We start from the raw sequence: 16,764 nt of genomic DNA, 5'->3' as shown, positions 1-16,764 counted from the left end.
GGACGTTTTTACAGCTGCTTACCATTGCTATATATGAACATAAAATCTCCTCTCTTGTTCTCAAATCACAGACATGGGGAAAAAAAAGAAATATTTTTTTTAACTAAAGAAGTTCCTTGAACTGCTCCAGCAAGTGATCGCAACAAACTGCTGACCTCCCTGTTTGATGCATGTTTTTTTTATTCCAAGACTTTTAGAACTTTTGGAGGCACGCAAATGGAAACCAGTAAACTTGTGTGAGATCTATCAAACTAACATTTTGTTAGTTTTTGTAACAAAGACAGGAGCTTGTGGGCTTTGGTTGGAAGAATGAAAAAAGTAAATAATGGTTAATATAAGAAAGGACATACAGTTCTTGTTTAATGGATTAATAGGAGCAATTAACCTTGTAGTGCATTAACAATTTAGGACTGAAATGTGAGTTAGTTTTACATGAAGTGTCCTTGTAAAGGTCAAACTGAATTTTTAAAGAAAATTTAAACTCAAAAGTTTGTAATTTTCATCATTGTCTGCCCAGTGATATGTGAATGGTCACAATTCAATACCAGAAAAATTAAATACGGTATGAGATACTTAGCTGATTAGTATCAGAAATTCACATTTAAACTATATTTTGCAGAACCAATAGGTTATTAGTCAGAATGTACTTAATTTTATTTCATTCTATCTGTTCTTTATCTTGTGCTTCTTAAGTCCGAAGTGATATAAGTAAATCAAATGTATTATGATTATGCTAAAAGACCACCAGAACCTTTATGTTACATAAGTGTTAGTGGTACACTTACTTATTTAATATTCAAGCATACATGCCCTTAGTTAAGTTTAGTCACTTCCATGTGCGTGCTTAGAACGGTTATATTCCTTGACCAGCCAAGATCTCAATATAACTAGTAATTACAAATGCTGTGTACAGACAGAGGGGAAATGTAGCATGACCTGGAAGGCAAATCAGAGGCTGTTGTCAGGAATCATCCTCAAAAGTTTGCTTCAGTAGAAAGGATTCTAGAGTTAGCACTTCAGGGAGCAAAACATGGATGTTCTTTATTTTTACTATTTTGATACATATAGATACATATATACTTATTTTCTGAATTCAGACTTATGGATGCAAATGTTCTCTCAGTAATATGGTACGGGACTGTATGGGAACTGCCGAATCATGGCCTGAACCTCTGATTGATCACCTGAGTCAGACACAGAGCACAGGTGAAGGCAATTTACCTATGCTGCTGGAAGGAGTGGAGCCTGGCTGCACCTTTCCTATGCCCATTTAAGAGCTGGCTACCTCTGGGAAAAGGTCTCTTCTGGAGATCTCTCCTTAGGAGTTATGCAGCAAGTCCAGGATGTGGGTAAGCTTTCTATCTGTTCTTTTTCTTGTTATAATCTGCTCTGCCAGACTCTCTTGTTTATCTCATAATTATAACATCTCTATTTTCATTGACTATTTACAACTATTTAGGACTAAAAATTCATTTTTACTGAACATTATCTTTCCAAGCTTTTGGCATACACTTTAATTTTCTTTTGGGTGTCTGCTTATAACCTATAACCTTCCTATAACTCTTTGTTTAAAAGAATGTGGATGTTTGGTCTGGTTCCTGTTGGTAGTTGCTGTAGGCTTTCCAAAGCAAAAGAGCCTGTTAGATGGAAGTTATGTGGCTTGATGGCTTGCTCGTATCCCTTCTCTCCTACAGCTCTATCAGGCCAAGTTCTTGGCTATAAGAGATAGCTTCTCACTGAGGCCCAGGAACAAAAGGTGTTGTTCCTTACATGCTTGCACACTTCCTGACTGACCTCTTCTTCCTCATCTGATTTGAAAGAAAAGATGCCAGCATTGATCTTGGGATGAAGTGCACAAAACAGCACTTTTTCCCAGATGATTTTCATCTTTCTCTTCTCTTATTTGAGTTCTCGTATTATCTACAGAAATTATAATCCCTTGAGGGCAGAAGCTATGTTTCGCGTGGCTACAGTGGTAGCACAGAAAGCCAAAAAGGATTTAGAATGCTATTTAAGTGAATAGTTTGTTGACACATACTTTCAAGTAATTGGTGTCCTTTTCTTTTTTTTTTTTTTTTTTTTGTTAAGTCTAATCCACAATTGTTATAAGGCATTTCTTAACGTGTAGATTATTACTTTTTCACATGTTGATGATGATTCCATCTGCTTGGCTGCGTGATTTAGGAGAAATTCTCCTTGTTATGTAGCTTAAATAATTATGGTATTTTTGCCCAGGTCTTGAGTGTCAAAACAGAAAAACAGAATTAAGGAAGAGCCAGTAGGAAACTAAATTGCAAGATTTGTGTAATATAAGGACAATATCTGAGCATGTTTTTGGCCATTTTTTTTTTTTATATATGGCTGTATGACAGTATAAGCCAGCAATCAGGCCAAGGACCTGATAGAATCTGATAGAGCATGTCTGAAAGAAATTTCAGTTTTAAAAACAAACAAAAAAGACAAAGCAGCTGAGGAACTAGCCAAAAGGAGAAAAAAAGCATTGGTAATGGTGTAGACCATTCATGGCTACACAGAGTTGTGTGTGTATTGCTTAGCGTTGACCATTGCTTGTGATCTAAAGTTTCTTTATATTTAGAGTAATGCAGACTTTGTAAGCTTCAGAATGTGAATTAGGCTTAGTAAAGGTCTGGAAGGTGAGCTGTTCATTTGCTTTATGTGCTTGGGTTGTTTGCTTGACTTTTCAGAAAGATTATTTCATGTATATGACATAATGTCAGGAAAGTCATGGAAATGAATAAGGGAGAGATGTGCAGATAAAGAATGGAGGCTGTTCAAAATGGTAGGTAGACCTCATAATCATTAAATATTATTTTAAAAAAATATAGCAAGTCTTGGAGACCAATAATTGAAAAAGGGAGTTAAAGAGAAAAAAATAACTCTGGAATGAATCCTGTAAGATGCAAAAATGGTTTCAAAAGGGGTCTATTAGAGACTCAGTTCATTTATTGAAAATTAAAGCTTTTGATATCTTCAGATTACGTCTCTTTGCAGATAATCTTGAAAAACCTGGATTTACCTGTACCACGGTAGATTATGATAACACAGATATTTAATGGTAGTCTCGTTTTCCAGGTACTGCTGACAGTAGGGAGATAGACAATGTTCGTGAACTTTTCAGAATGGAGTATAGCTCTCTTATGTTTGTAAGCACCCTTCACTATTTTGTCACCAAAGATTGCAGATATTCAATAGCTAAGCCCACATCTCAAAAGCTGATCTAATTTCGTATCTTTCTTACTCATAACAAAGGCAAAGAACAATGTTGTCTGTTGGCCTGTTTTTGATATGTAGCAATGAAGCACCTGAAGGAAAGCAGTAAGTGCATGAGCTTGTCTAATATAAAGAAAAACATCCAGAAAAAAAATATTTTGGTGGCAGTTTGTTTATTGACAGTGATACCTCATAGGTAGGGGATCAGCAGTAACTTGTAGATCAGCACTTGACTTCTGAGAAGTTTTTGTTAATGAAGTATGAGAATCTAGCCATTTTCCTAAAGAAGTGGGCTCTCCACCAAACTGCCTCCATGATAAAAAGGAATGTTTTCACCCTGAAAACCTCTGCTTTCATAAAGTGGTTCTGAGGATGGAGCTAATACTGAATGAGAGAGAGATACTCTTTCTGCCGAATTCTCAGAGACCTGTTTTGCCAGGTTTAGAAAACAGCATTCCAGAGAGATTCTCTGAGAACCACTTAACATTAGAAATATGTCAGACCTAAGTAGGGCTTTATCCTTCTAGTCTCCTCTCTCAAAAGTAAGCTCAGCATCCCTTGACTTTTATTCCATTTTATGAAACCCGCTGTTAGAGACGCACCATTTTTTTGTCTTCAGAGCTTTGAAGATAGTTAGCATAGGCAACTATCTTTGAGTCTCCAGCTCACTTCTGTTTAGATACTTCTCCCTCTTATCTTCCTAAACTCTCTTACTATCCACAGATACTGCTAGTCAATTGGGATATCAAAGATTATGCAGTTTCATTTTTACGTTCCTTATGTTTCCAGTTAATTAACTGGCTTTTGAATTTAAATACAACAATACCACTGAGGCAGTTGTAGAAATAAAAGTATAAAAAATGGTTCTGGCATTTGTGCAGCAAATGTTCAAATTAGTGATATTAATGACAGTAATTATTACACGCAGTCTATATTAAAAAAAATCTCTGACCAAAATGGGAAAACGTGATTTTTAGAGTCAAATGCAATCATGAGAGAGTATTTCAGGTCCCCAGTGTGTGGTAGTGGTGATGGTGCAAGAGTTCATACATCACTGTGAGTGAAAGAAACAACTTAATCTTACAACCATGGCTGAAGCAAATTCTCTGGCTTTATCTTTTGAGATCTGGTCTGATTTTCAGTAGTGGTATCTGTCCTGTCTGATCTGCAGCATAGTTACAACTTTACCACATACCTGACTAAGTGAAAAGTATAATAAAAGGAAACATTTACTTGAAAATTCTCAGTGGTAGCCCCATAATATCTGGGAAGCCTTTTTGGTCCTGCTGCTACCAGAATCAGCTGACCATGAGGGGTAAAGCAGTTGTGGTCCAGCTGGGACCATGAAGAAGAGTATCTGTAGGACTTGCTCAGAGCCATTTTTGCATTCTGAATGAAAAACCAGTTATAAATTCAGAAATATCAAATGAAGTTCAGCTAATTACCATGTTATATCAGATCAAATTTCTAATTATTTCTTCAATCTGCTTTTACTGTACGAGTCACAATAAAGATTTCAGGAATATGGTGAAGCTGTGCATTTATACCTGTGCTTATTACGAATCTGTGCACAGAGCTCTACCTACAAAGATACTTGTCAGTCAAACAGATTTCCCCATATTAATTCTCTTTCTCTAATTGGGAAATGGAGGTGAGATAACATTCATGTCATGTGAATGACATACGTCTGAGCTGAAGCAAAATCACAACACAGATTTATGGTAAACAGAAAACAAATCAGTGTAAAAGTGGAGTCACACAAGTGTTTACTTGTTCATTTAGAGTTGAAAGAAAAGCAGCACCAAAATCTGTGGGAATACTGACCATACTGAAGGCCTAATTATGGGACAATCATATTGCCTACTTTGTAAAACTTGTGAATTTATATGTTTGCCTGGTATATGGAAATATATACATGTATCTGTAATTTGTATGATATATTTCTTTAGTCATTAATTACTACTTTTAGCTCTAGCACTTTAGCGAAGTTACATTAAAAATAAAAACAAACAAGTAAAGTACACAAACAATATAGTAAAGTAATATCTCCCTGTAGGGGCACAGGAAATGGTAAGGAAACACATATCTAATACAAAAGAAAAGGAAAAAGAAAAGGAAAAAAAAAATACTACAATTACAAAAAAAAAAAAAAAAAGCCATACAAACTTGCCTTAATAAAATGCATTTGCCTTTTTTTTTTTTTCTCAGAATTGAAGATCCACTTGGAATCTGAGCCCTTATGAAAATGTCCTGTTTTGTACAAATAATCACAAGCCCAATTTCAAATTCATCTTTACATTGGACTTGTTGTTAAGAATGCTCTTATTATTAAATGAGGATTGTCTTATCCATTTTTTCTTAATAATTTCATTGCACTTCTTTATTTTTTAAACTTAAAATGATGCTGTATTTCTTAGATAAAGAAGCAAACAAATTCATATATGCAAATATGTCACAAATCTAACAAATGCTACAGATTATACAACTGCCCTGTTATTACGTCCATAACTTTAAAGCCTTTGCTTTGGTACAAATGAACTGGTAGCAGGAGAAGTTGTGTCAGGTTGTCATTGACTGCTAAGAATAACTGCATAATTGCACATTTTATTCTATTCAGATAACGATGTCTTTGAATTATCCATTTTTTCCAGGCGAATTTAAAAAGTGTAGGAAGGAAAACATGAAAATATACTGCCTTTTGAAGCAAGTTAGTAGTAAAAATGAAGTAGCAAAATATTTCCCTTTTCCCTGCTGGCTTGTAACTAATGTGAGTTTCTTGAAGTTTTACGTGCCGACAAAAAATGATAAATATGTTGGAAAAAGGAAGGGGAAAATGAAAGAGTAAGCTGACCATATAAAGTAGCTGATGTAAAGATGGAGAGACATAGCCATAGAAACTAGTCACATAAATAGTCATGAAATGAAAAGTTTCAGATTTGTATTGAAGTAAAAAAAAAAAAACTACTTAGAGAAAGGCCAACAGGCCAGACTAAATAATCCTCGACTTAACGTCCAATTCTGAATCACATATTAGCTGCAGAGATTTTAATGTAAATATGCCATTACACTGTCATTACAGTGATCAGGCTGCATGGCTCACAGGTCACATCTCAGCCACTGTTAATTTTGCAGGCAAAAGCTTTTTTTCTCTTGAAATGTTAATAACTTTCTATTAGTTAATGTAGCGTGACTAAAATTCAGATTAGATATAATTCATTTTAATATCTGTGACTGGCTATCCCGATCATTTAGCAATGGTTTCCAGCTGAATACAAGATGCTAAATTGGACTCATTTGCATAGCTCTGTTAAAGCAATGCCATTCTCTAAATGTAGGCATCTTGAAATTAATTTAAAAGATTTTTTTTTTTTCTGGTTTTGCTACCAGGATAAGATCTTTTGCTAACAACTAATTGAAGTTACTATAAGCCTAACACACATCTTTTTCCTTCTTTTCTCAGGAACAAATGACTAGTTAATATCATTAACTAGGGAAAAAATAGCCTCAGTTCTTCTTAGAGTATAAAATGGTTGAATTGGGAATTGTGGACAGACCAGCCATCACTACTTGTAAGCTTTGAAATTAATATGCTTTCCTACTTTTAAGCACACTTAGCTACATTGTTGTATGTCAGAAGTTAGCACTGGAATGACCTTGAAACGATCACTGAAACCATTGTGTTTGCTTAAAGATATGCTGTACAACACATGTGCATTTAAATTTAAGGTGCAGTTTAGCTTCTGGGACCTTCACCAGTTCCTGAAAGAGTTCAGCACACTGGAAAATGTAGGTTGTTATTAATCACTAATATTCTTCCCTTAATATGCACATATAACACAATTTAATGGTAATGGGAGATACATTAGCCCCACAAGGAGAGAATGGCTGTCCAACTTATCACGCCCTATCTTTGAATGTCTTTCAATGAACATGTACGTGGGGGTTTTCTGAGACAATGACTTGATACAATTGTAAAGAGGGATGATCAGAAGCCTTTTTTCTTTTAAATTAAATGCAAACAAGTAAACAAGCCTATTACTTACATTTGTCAGTATGAACCACGTATGTGGCATATAACATATATCCATGTATCCAATTGAAAGTAGTGTCTTCTGAATACTAATTAGACACTCACATGCACAAGGACATAAATCAACAGTGGCTTTTTTATTATTTGCATTATCACAGTACCTAAAAGTTGTTGTGGTGAAGCTTGGAACCCTGTCACATTGGTATGTGTACAAACATGCAGTCTCCCATCCTGAGAAGGATCAAAATAACTCTGCAACTGCGAAAGGAGAGACAGTTCTTCCCCTTAATTTACATACATGAAACCGAGAACAAGGTCAGAAAGAAATAGAATAATGAAAGTGTCATGGACTGACACTGCATCAGATTATGTAACTGTAAAATTTTACATGCTTCACAGTGAAGGAATTTACCAATTTTTAATTTAAAATGATTGAGAAATGTGAGAGAAATAGTTCAGAGTGAAAATGGTGGTTCATATGCTTTCATGTTTCTTTATATCTCCAAATTGTTTGATGCCTCTGTGTAACGAAGCAGAAGACTTCTTGGCTGCCAGTGATATCCTAAGATTGTTCAGCACTGTCTTATCCATCAGTTTGTCAAAAACCTTTTGTAACAGTTAAATAAATGAATAAAATGACATAAATTAGGAGTAAAAATTATAAGGAAATATTTTGCATAGCGCATAGATTCACCAATAGGACATGAAGTTACTGCAGTTATTTTCATAAAGCTGTTAAAAGCACAGTACCTATTTTATTTAAGAGCATGGATTTGAAGTAAGAAAATCATGAATGGAAGCCTGTCAGCCCTGACACTCTGTGTCCTTGGGAGAAGGCAGTGCGACCAACCCTGGTATGACATCACCTGAGTACCAGATGCAAGACCACAGTAGATGGGGTAGGAAATTGTGGGAAATAACGTCAAATCTGTTGATCTGCTAATGTGTACATACTTAAATATATGTAACATCTCTTTGCCTTTCTGTCAGACAATTTAAATGTGATTGTCTCTATCTCCTACACTTTCACTTTAAAAAACAATGTGTTCTGGAATGCTTTGTCTGCTTAAGTTTAAATGACTACTGGCACTTTCATGGGAAGTCTTATCTGATCCTCAGCTCAGTTTTCTTCTCTCAGCTGGTCATAAAACTACCCATCAAGCTCATGAAAATGCTTATGCGCAGCAGTATTGGACAGATGTGCTTTTGCATTTGTAATGAATTTGTACACTTTCTACATGGGAATGAAATGTCATGTTCAAAACTAATAGATAACGGTGTATATCTTTCACTATAATATAACACTTACTGATTCCCGAATCTAGAGTTTCTCTATCATAGTTTTTTTTTCTCACAGAAATTAGAGGTTGGTTTTTATTGTTGTTGTAGAAAGTTTTTTTTTTTTAATTATAATAATGACAAATATATTTCTGCTTGGTAAATATTAACCTTTATGTAATTCCTGACTGGTGTTGTAATATTAGACATAAGAAAGCCTGAATCAACAAATTATAACATCCATTAAAGCATTAAGGGTGGGTATAAATGAGGCCTGGACATTCCCTATTTTGGGGAAGTTTAGAATTTTATTGATGACCTGCACGGAACCCAAGAAATTGCTGAGATTGGCAATGTTCTCCAGATTGTGTTTGTTCTGGTCTGTCTCTTTAGAAGAGTGGCAGACAGGATTGCTGTTAAATAAGCACCAATAAACTTCTTAGTTGAAGGGGGAGAGGAAAGTTATTTGTAAATATTTTAATTGCTCCACTTGGGCTGGGAATAAAAAAGCTTACAAAATAGCACCCACAATCTCAAAGCACGTCAATCTATATTACCTTGTCAGTGAATGAAAGACATGCCCTACCCAATTTTACGTTGTTCTGTTTAAGTGTTTCTATTTTCATCTATTTTAAAATTACTTGATACTTCTGTTTTACAGAAACCAACTGGATGATTGGATGTCAGCAATTCACTGGGAAGAAGAAAGGTAGCAATAACTACTGCCTGGGGTGGGCTGAGATAAGGTCTGGATTTGAATGTATAGTGACTAACCCCAAGCCCCGTATAGTTGTACCTCTTGCTTCAAGGGCTTTTTTTTCTTTTTCTTTTTCTTTTTTTTTTTTTTAACAGTTAAAAATTCTCCACTCTTTCAGAATTGTAGAAAATGTGGAGCCGCTTATTATGGTTCATGGGAAAGAAAATGCTACATTCATTCCAGGTATTTCCATACAGGAAGTGCTGTGGTAAATAAATTGGTTGGTTGATTGGTTTTCACAATCTGAAAAATGAGAAGAAAAAAAAAAAAACAAACCAACCCTAAACTAAATAATTTGGAGCTATCTCAATATAGTTTAAATAATCTCACTATAGCTCCAAGTAACACAAGAAGACTTCTATAAATCATTCCCTCAGCCTAAAAAATAACACTGATTGACTTGGAAAATAGAGCAAGTGTGAGGAAGTCAGGACCAGTTTGTAGATGCTTTATTAGTAGAAGGAGAAAAACTAAATTCAGTGGATAAATTATGCATTATAAATTATTCCCCCAGGATGTAAGTTGTAACATTATTGTACTGTAAATTTCTGAGCTATATTTATGCCCTTGTTTGACCAGTCATCAGACAGACACAGAACAAAACATTGTATGTAAGAACTCTTCCTAGGGCTTTTCCAGTACAAGTTCATAGGTTAGCAGCCATTCTTGCATGTTATGCATTCAACCAACCTGCTGCCATCTACTTTTCATCAAGAAAGGTGCCTTCTTTCATGCTGTGTATTGCATAAAGACCTCTGTGGCTCTCTTCTGGACTCAAGAGGGAAGTTATTGCAGCTTCCCATATCTAAAGTCTATGTTGAAGTGCATGGGTTAGAGAATTCTCCAGCCAAGAGCTAATGCAGCTCGTTGTGCCTTTTGAGATTTCTGGTTTACAAACACAGTCCTTGCAGGGTAACTCTGGCCATAGAAAGAAACATGCCCTTTATGCTGCATTTGAAAAATAGCATCCTTTGTCTACCTCTTAAATTGTAACTGGAATATACAGTGAAGTGCACAGCTTGTCTTTTTTCTAGATCTATATCCTCTAGGGCACTGAACTGAAGTTACTTCTGTCTCAGATCAAAGTCATTTCACTTAGAAACTCAGGTTGAGCTTGAAGGCACAGTCTCTTAAGTGAAGGTCAATGGTTTATCCATTACAGCACCCAACCCCAAATTATTTTTGCAATTAGTAATATTTATATCTGTTTTTATAGTGTAAAAGAATAAAGAAAGGATAGTCAGCATTTTCAAGAAATACAAGTTAAAGGTGTCCTATCATTTAAAATGATATATCATGTTAGAAAGGAAACTTAAAAGCTGGCATATGCAATCTAAAATTAAATACAGATTTTGAATTTCAGGCTGTGAAGCTAAAAAGATCAAAGGAAACTCTTTACAGTTCTTTGGAATTTGGTATTATGCTTCCCGGGAGGTCATTTACTCCCATAATTTAGTCTGACTTATTTTGGCTTCAGTTCCATTAAAAGTATGTAGCAAAAAGAGGGCCTCTTTTTACTTTAATTTTTAACTGCAACCTGTCAGTTAAAGGGGAAAAAAGAAAAAAGTGTCTGGAAGAGGATGATCTACAGAAGTACTAATAGCTTTCAAATCTTTTGACTTTTTGAGCCTGATATGGCTAGAAACTTATCTGGAAAGATTGTATTTTAACCCTTTTGACTGTTCCTGGACACAGTGTGCGCTTCTATTGAAAGGGAACTTATTCACTGCCCTTGAACACATATTCTATCATTTTCACAAAAACATCTTCCTTAACTGCACTGTCTTGACTTGTTGGACACAATAGTAGTAGGACCCCATCAAAAGCATGCCTATCATGTCAGTGAAGTATCCAGTTTTCCTACTGTCTGGAGAAACCAAAAATGAGAAGGATACCTGCTGTGATGTGAAGGCAGTGCTGATGGGTCTGAACAGACTAAAACGCAGTCTTACTTCATTGTATTTTGGGATCAAGAAGTGCAGGGTAGTTCCAAAAGGATGACAAAAAATTTTAAGGAACTTTTGCCTTTCAGGAAAGATGTGGTATAGACAGTCCTGAGGCTATTATTTTTAACCTATGCCAGTCTGTGCAAGCAGGCCTTACAAACAACAACAACAACAACAAAAAAAAAAAAAAAAAAAAAAACACACTAAAACAAAACAAAAACAAACCACAGGTGCTTTCTGTTCTGAGACAGTAAGACCACCTGGCAGCAGCAGGAGAGAGTGGTCCAGAAGTATGCTTTCACTTTCCACATTAGCATCAATCCTTTCTCACTGAGGAATGAAAGGGGATGGTACAACAGCTGAACTTCTCATCTGCAAGAGGCTGACTTTGGCCAGGTTTGAGGACAGAGGAAAAGGCAGGGAATGGGGCAGAGATATTCAGTCTGTAGAAGACTTTGCTTGACATTCAGGCTTTTAAATGATCCTGAAGAGAGTCCCAGCAAAATCACTTAACAGCTGTATGATCTCACTGCATTGTAAGATGCACTTGCATATGCTAGATGTTTATATATATATGTGTGTGTGTGTGTGTGTGTATATAGCCTTGCTTTTGGTTTTGACCACATAATTTAACTATTTTGTATTCAGTTCAGTGCAATACATACAGTCAATCAAGAAGCATGCATTTGATGGAGTTCATCTCTTCTCTCCTGCCTTCATTTACTTTCTAAACTGCTAAAAGTTTTTGAATATTTCTCTCTCCCTGCTTTCCCTTTACTGCAGTATGGTAAATAGAACTTTAAAAAAAAAAAAAAAAAAAAGGTAGTATTAAACTATAACAATGATGATGGACTGGTCTTATTTCTAGTATTTGCAAAAATTGGGATGCTTACTGTTCCATTAGAATGGACTAATGATAATCTGGTGTTCACCAAGAATTTCTCAGCAAGATATATGTTTGAAAATATCTTCCTGTATGATTAATGCTTTTTAAAACATAACTGTTTCCATCTGACAGGACCAAATGGATTAGAAATTTTACAAATGCTTTTTTCTTTTTTTTTATTTTTATTTTTTTTTGCAGCCAAGGGAGTAGTGGCAGCAGAGAGGTTAATTCTCTTCTTTTCATGCAGGTATCTTCTTAGAAGAGAAGTGATTAAAGGAGCTTCTTTTTTGGCATAAAAGTGTTTTTCTAATCTTGTTGAAGTGCCTAAAATGTGTTTGAAGAGCCAGATAAAAGCTTGGACTTCTTATTTAATGAATTATTGGTTGTATGTTCCACTGTTTATTTTGCTCTGTCGTTGAAACATTTTCTTAAAATGTCTTTTTCTCTGCTGCAGTCAATAGGCAGTAATGATGCAAGACATACAGGATAAATTTCAACATCAGGTACAAAAGAATTGCTCTCTCACAGACTCATACCATTGCAAAGATAAAGCAGGAAGAGATGACTCATTTTAAAAAACATTGGGAAAATCTTAATTTCTTAGAGATACTTGGGATAAAAAAATCTATTGTGTATACTTGCTTAGCAGGTTCCCAAAGTGTTTCTGTTCATTTACTGTTGCCAAGATTCTCATCTCCACAGTATTCTAATGGTTATTCTCTTTCTCTCTCTCCTCTCTTTCTAATTTGGATTAAACTTTTGTTTATTTAATTAGGCATCAAGTACTGACATGCAATAGAACACTATTTTGATTACAAACACAGTATCACTTACTTTAAATCACAGATTATGGAAATCCTACCCCCAATGCTAGAATAGGGAGAAAGCTCACTACAGTCAAGCAAACCTTTAGCTAAAAAGATTAACATTGTACCATGCAAAAGTTCTCTGCTGTTTTTAGATCCCTCAGTGGAAAATTAGACCTAGTTTATTGAACTAAAGGCATACATTGATAAAGAGAGCTCTCTGTTCTCACAAAGGTATCGACTGCTCCTATCATCATAGGATTCCACAGTATGCTTTACCACTGGGGATGGAATAGATCCAAAGTGGAGGAAGAAAAGCTGTCTGAACACATGCAGAACTTCCCTGAACAGCAGTGGCTTTTTGTGCTTCTACCATGTATCTGAAAAACCATTATGACCAAAAAAATCGCTATAGTCAGAGCTAGCATATGGAAAATGAGGCTTACCTGTGATCTCCAAGGATCATATTCTCCACTGAGTAGCACACGTTCTCTGGCATCAAGTGTCTGCAACGTTCTGCCTAAACCTGGGCATCTGAATGGGTTTGTCTTCAAGAGGCACACAATAGACTCACGTGTTACAATGGCTGTTTAGAAGGTTCACTGGAGCATGGAATTTTGTTGACTTGGAAATAAATAAGGTAGCCTAGACTGTCAGCAAAGTTCTAATTGTGTATAGTTCTTATAGAAATAGCAAAGCATTACATTAACACTGCTAGTCTCAGAAACTGAGATTCTCCGTGTTAAGCTTTTTTTTTTTTTTTTTTTTTTTGCTACTGCTCAGTCCCCTTCATCTAAACCTGGCTGCCCTCTCTTCCCCTAGAAATTGCAAGAGTTGGAAGGCGCAGCAGTCCAGCTTCGGTATCCATTGAGATCAAAACTAAAGAAATGGACCCATCTCTATTCAAAATGAATTTCTTTCATACAAAAAACACAAAGGAAACTGAAGCTACATTTCTAAATACTGAAAAGCAAAGAATAAAGGTGACTTTTCCCTTAAAGTGTTCTATGCCAACGTCATTTAGTGCTTTGGCAAATCCCAGGATATTCTAAGAGGACTAGTTTAGGGTAGTAAGCCATGCCCATACCTTTTCATTAACTGCTTATTTTCAAACAGAGTCCTACAGAAATTCCAGTGCTCTGAACCCTCACAAGGGAATGAAGCAAACAGAAAAGATCTTGTTAAAAGTGTCCTTCTCCAAAGACTACTTTTTTCCATTTTTTTAAGTACTCTTCTCTGGGAAAAGAGAAACCAGATTTAGCTGAAAATGCCCACTGTGCTAACTTCCAGTACTTTCTTGTATTTGTCAATGGCACCAGCCAGTTTTGGCATCACTCCCTGTTTGTCTATGGCTAGGGTTCCTGAAAGGAGGCTGAAATACTAGACAGGATCACTTCCGTGGGTAGATTTCATGAGATTGCATTCTCTGTGTGCATGGCTTCTGTTTCTCCTGTGTATACCAATGATTAACTATGATTAGTATTTAGTTACACAGAAGCAGTGCTTACACAAGGTTAGTGCCTTGCTCTTGTGTTCTGCTTTCTGTCACTCATCCTTCAACCTGGAGTCCTCTATTTAGCATTACAAGTACCTTGAATATTCTTCTGTCATCTCTAACAACCCCCAGTCTGCTTTGTTCTATGGTCTTTCTGAGCATCTTTGATAGCTGATTTTTTCCTCTCCTTACCGTTTTTCCTTCTTCATTAAAATAACATTTTAAATCCTTTCTTTTCTCCCTTAGAGACAGCTTTTTTCTCTTCTTTTTTTCCCAACCTTTTCTCACCTCTGAGAAGTTAAAGTTCCCGAGGTGAATATTCTGTCTTGTCAGTCCAGGGCTCGCTCTTCACAACTGTGTATCTACTATCTTGTTCTCCAAACTTCTATCACAAACTCTTACAATAATAATATATAAATAATTATTGTATTGCATTTTGTGCTTGTATATGGATGGTAGCTACAAGCAGATATTAACATGATATTGAAATTGTAATATTATGCAAGAAGAATGACATAATTTAAGCAAATCAATAAGGGTTAATAAAACCTAGATCTTGTCAGAGTAATTTGATATGTATTGATGAGAACTTTAGGATGTTATACAAATGTAGAGAGAAATAGTTTTTATGTGAAATTTGATTTGATTTCATGAAACATCTTATTGCGAAACTTGAACATTACAAGATCAATATGGTACATACTAAATATATTAAACGTGACATTGTTCTTAAAAATGTAGTTGCAAATAGTGAGCTGTCCACTGACTACACATATTTCTAGTGAGTTGTTAATCTGTTTTTATCTTAATTCATGGTGTAGAAGAAAACCATCACAAGTTGTAGACATCGCTAAGACTATGAATGCAACATATAAATAAGAGATTAAGGAATAACGAAAATTCTTAAAGGATACATTGAGAACAATTGAGTTAGGCACAACCAAATTGCATTTCAGTGAAGGTAAGATCATACAACGAGGTACAAAAAAGTATGTGTGGGGATGCATCAAGAAGAGTGTACTTATCCAGGAAAAGTTACAGTGAAAAAATTGGCTGGAAGGTGAAGCATGATTTGTCACTTCTGTGAAAATAGTTAGTGTGAACCTGAGCCAAAAGATCCCACCTTACACTTGTTGAAGAAAAACAGGTCCATAAGCAGGAATCTCCACTGCCTTTTAGGTGAGGCATTGACCTCTCTGAAAATACCTTGTCTTGTTCCGGAAACCAGATTTGTAGAGATGCAGAACACAAGAAGGATCTGAGAAGGGACAGGAGTATGATTAGAAGACAAATAATCTATTGTATACTGGGAAACTCAAAATGCGCAGTCTCAATTCATCAAAGTAAAAATTAAGCACTGATTTAATTGCAGTCCTTAAGTGTGTACATGAAACAGAAATGTGATAATCTCTGCCTCTTCAGTCTGATTAATGAAAAGACAACAGTATTCAGTGAATCCAAAGGAGCTTGTAAAATCTTGATTGAAAAAAAGTATATCTTTTTTTCATTATATCTTTATATCTTTTCCTGGCAAGGATTGTTAGTTATTGAAAAAATTATGCAGAAGTGTTTCTCCATGATCAAAAATTTAAGCGTTAGAGCTGGATTTTTTTCTCCTAAGAAAGTAAGAGCAAGACAAAACTGAAGGAAATTGTGTGGTATACAAGAGGTCAGACAAGATGTTTGGATGTTCCCTTCTGTTTTCAGAGCTTACGAGTCAAGGCAGGAACTTGTTCAAAGAATTTATAATCTTGTCTTCTATGGGATTACTCATATGCTTTAAGTTGATCAGGTGTTTAAGTGATTTGCTGGATCAGGGCCAAACAGAGCTAGGCTGGTGGCATGCCATTTCAGTGCCCTTTCTGCAGCTGTGGCAGAGCAGAACTTCAGGCTGGTATACTAAAAGCCATCATATTGCACCAAGTAATTGGCTTAGAAAACAACGTAGATTAAATGGTGTAACCAGGACTAATTTTGAAATGAAGAAAGTACTGAACTGAAAAGTGGTACTACAAATACATGAATATTACAGCTCTGTGGCTCAACAGATCAACTGATAAGAGATTTCTGGTGACCTATGTGGAGTGTACTGTTACAGCAGCACCATCTTTGCAGCTAGATGCTATGCTAAGGTAGGAGTTATCTTCAAATAAATCATATACACAGTACTAGACTGTTCTAATCACTTCATTAACTGATGCTGCTACAGTGGTATTAAATGGTTGTGTAGACAGCTCTTGGTTATATACATCGGTGATTGTGGCTTTCTTCCCTTTGTTAGCTTTCTCGATCTCTATTCTATGTAATAACTAGTTAAATGATCTGATTTATGTGC

At 35.6% G+C, this 16,764-nt stretch overlaps 2 long non-coding RNA genes across 16 annotated transcripts in view; one reads left to right on the top strand and one right to left on the bottom strand.

Annotated features, from left to right (window-relative positions):
* Positions 1-16,764, bottom strand: part of LOC128076673 (uncharacterized) — a 310,987-nt gene that overhangs the window by 24,259 nt on the left and 269,964 nt on the right. For 8 of the 12 annotated variants that reach the window (XR_008204581.1, XR_008204580.1, XR_008204586.1 and 5 more), the window contains one exon: positions 13,381-15,687. This is a non-coding gene — a long non-coding RNA (uncharacterized LOC128076673). The remainder of the gene's footprint in view (positions 1-13,380; positions 15,688-16,764) is intronic. The other 4 variants (XR_008204590.1, XR_008204583.1, XR_008204589.1 and 1 more) reach the window with 4 other exon arrangements.
* LOC128076675 (uncharacterized) lies at positions 1,314-13,877 on the top strand. Of its 4 annotated transcripts, XR_008204594.1 has the most exons (9): positions 1,314-1,345; positions 2,706-2,800; positions 3,094-3,164; positions 3,271-3,336; positions 5,440-5,998; positions 6,692-6,800; positions 7,420-8,160; positions 9,201-9,285; positions 13,757-13,877. It is a non-coding gene; the product is annotated as an uncharacterized LOC128076675 (long non-coding RNA). The 4 variants fall into 4 exon arrangements; XR_008204595.1 differs by lacking the exons at positions 9,201-9,285; positions 13,757-13,877 and having other exon boundaries at positions 7,420-7,576; positions 8,026-8,427; XR_008204593.1 differs by lacking the exons at positions 9,201-9,285; positions 13,757-13,877 and having other exon boundaries at positions 7,420-8,427.

The sequence above is a fragment of the Tympanuchus pallidicinctus genome, unplaced genomic scaffold (genome assembly GCF_026119805.1).
Source record: "Tympanuchus pallidicinctus isolate F22 unplaced genomic scaffold, pur_lepc_1.0 scaffold15, whole genome shotgun sequence".
Classification (NCBI taxonomy): Eukaryota; Metazoa; Chordata; class Aves; order Galliformes; family Phasianidae; genus Tympanuchus; species Tympanuchus pallidicinctus.
This window is presented reverse-complemented; position numbering and strand designations above follow the sequence as displayed.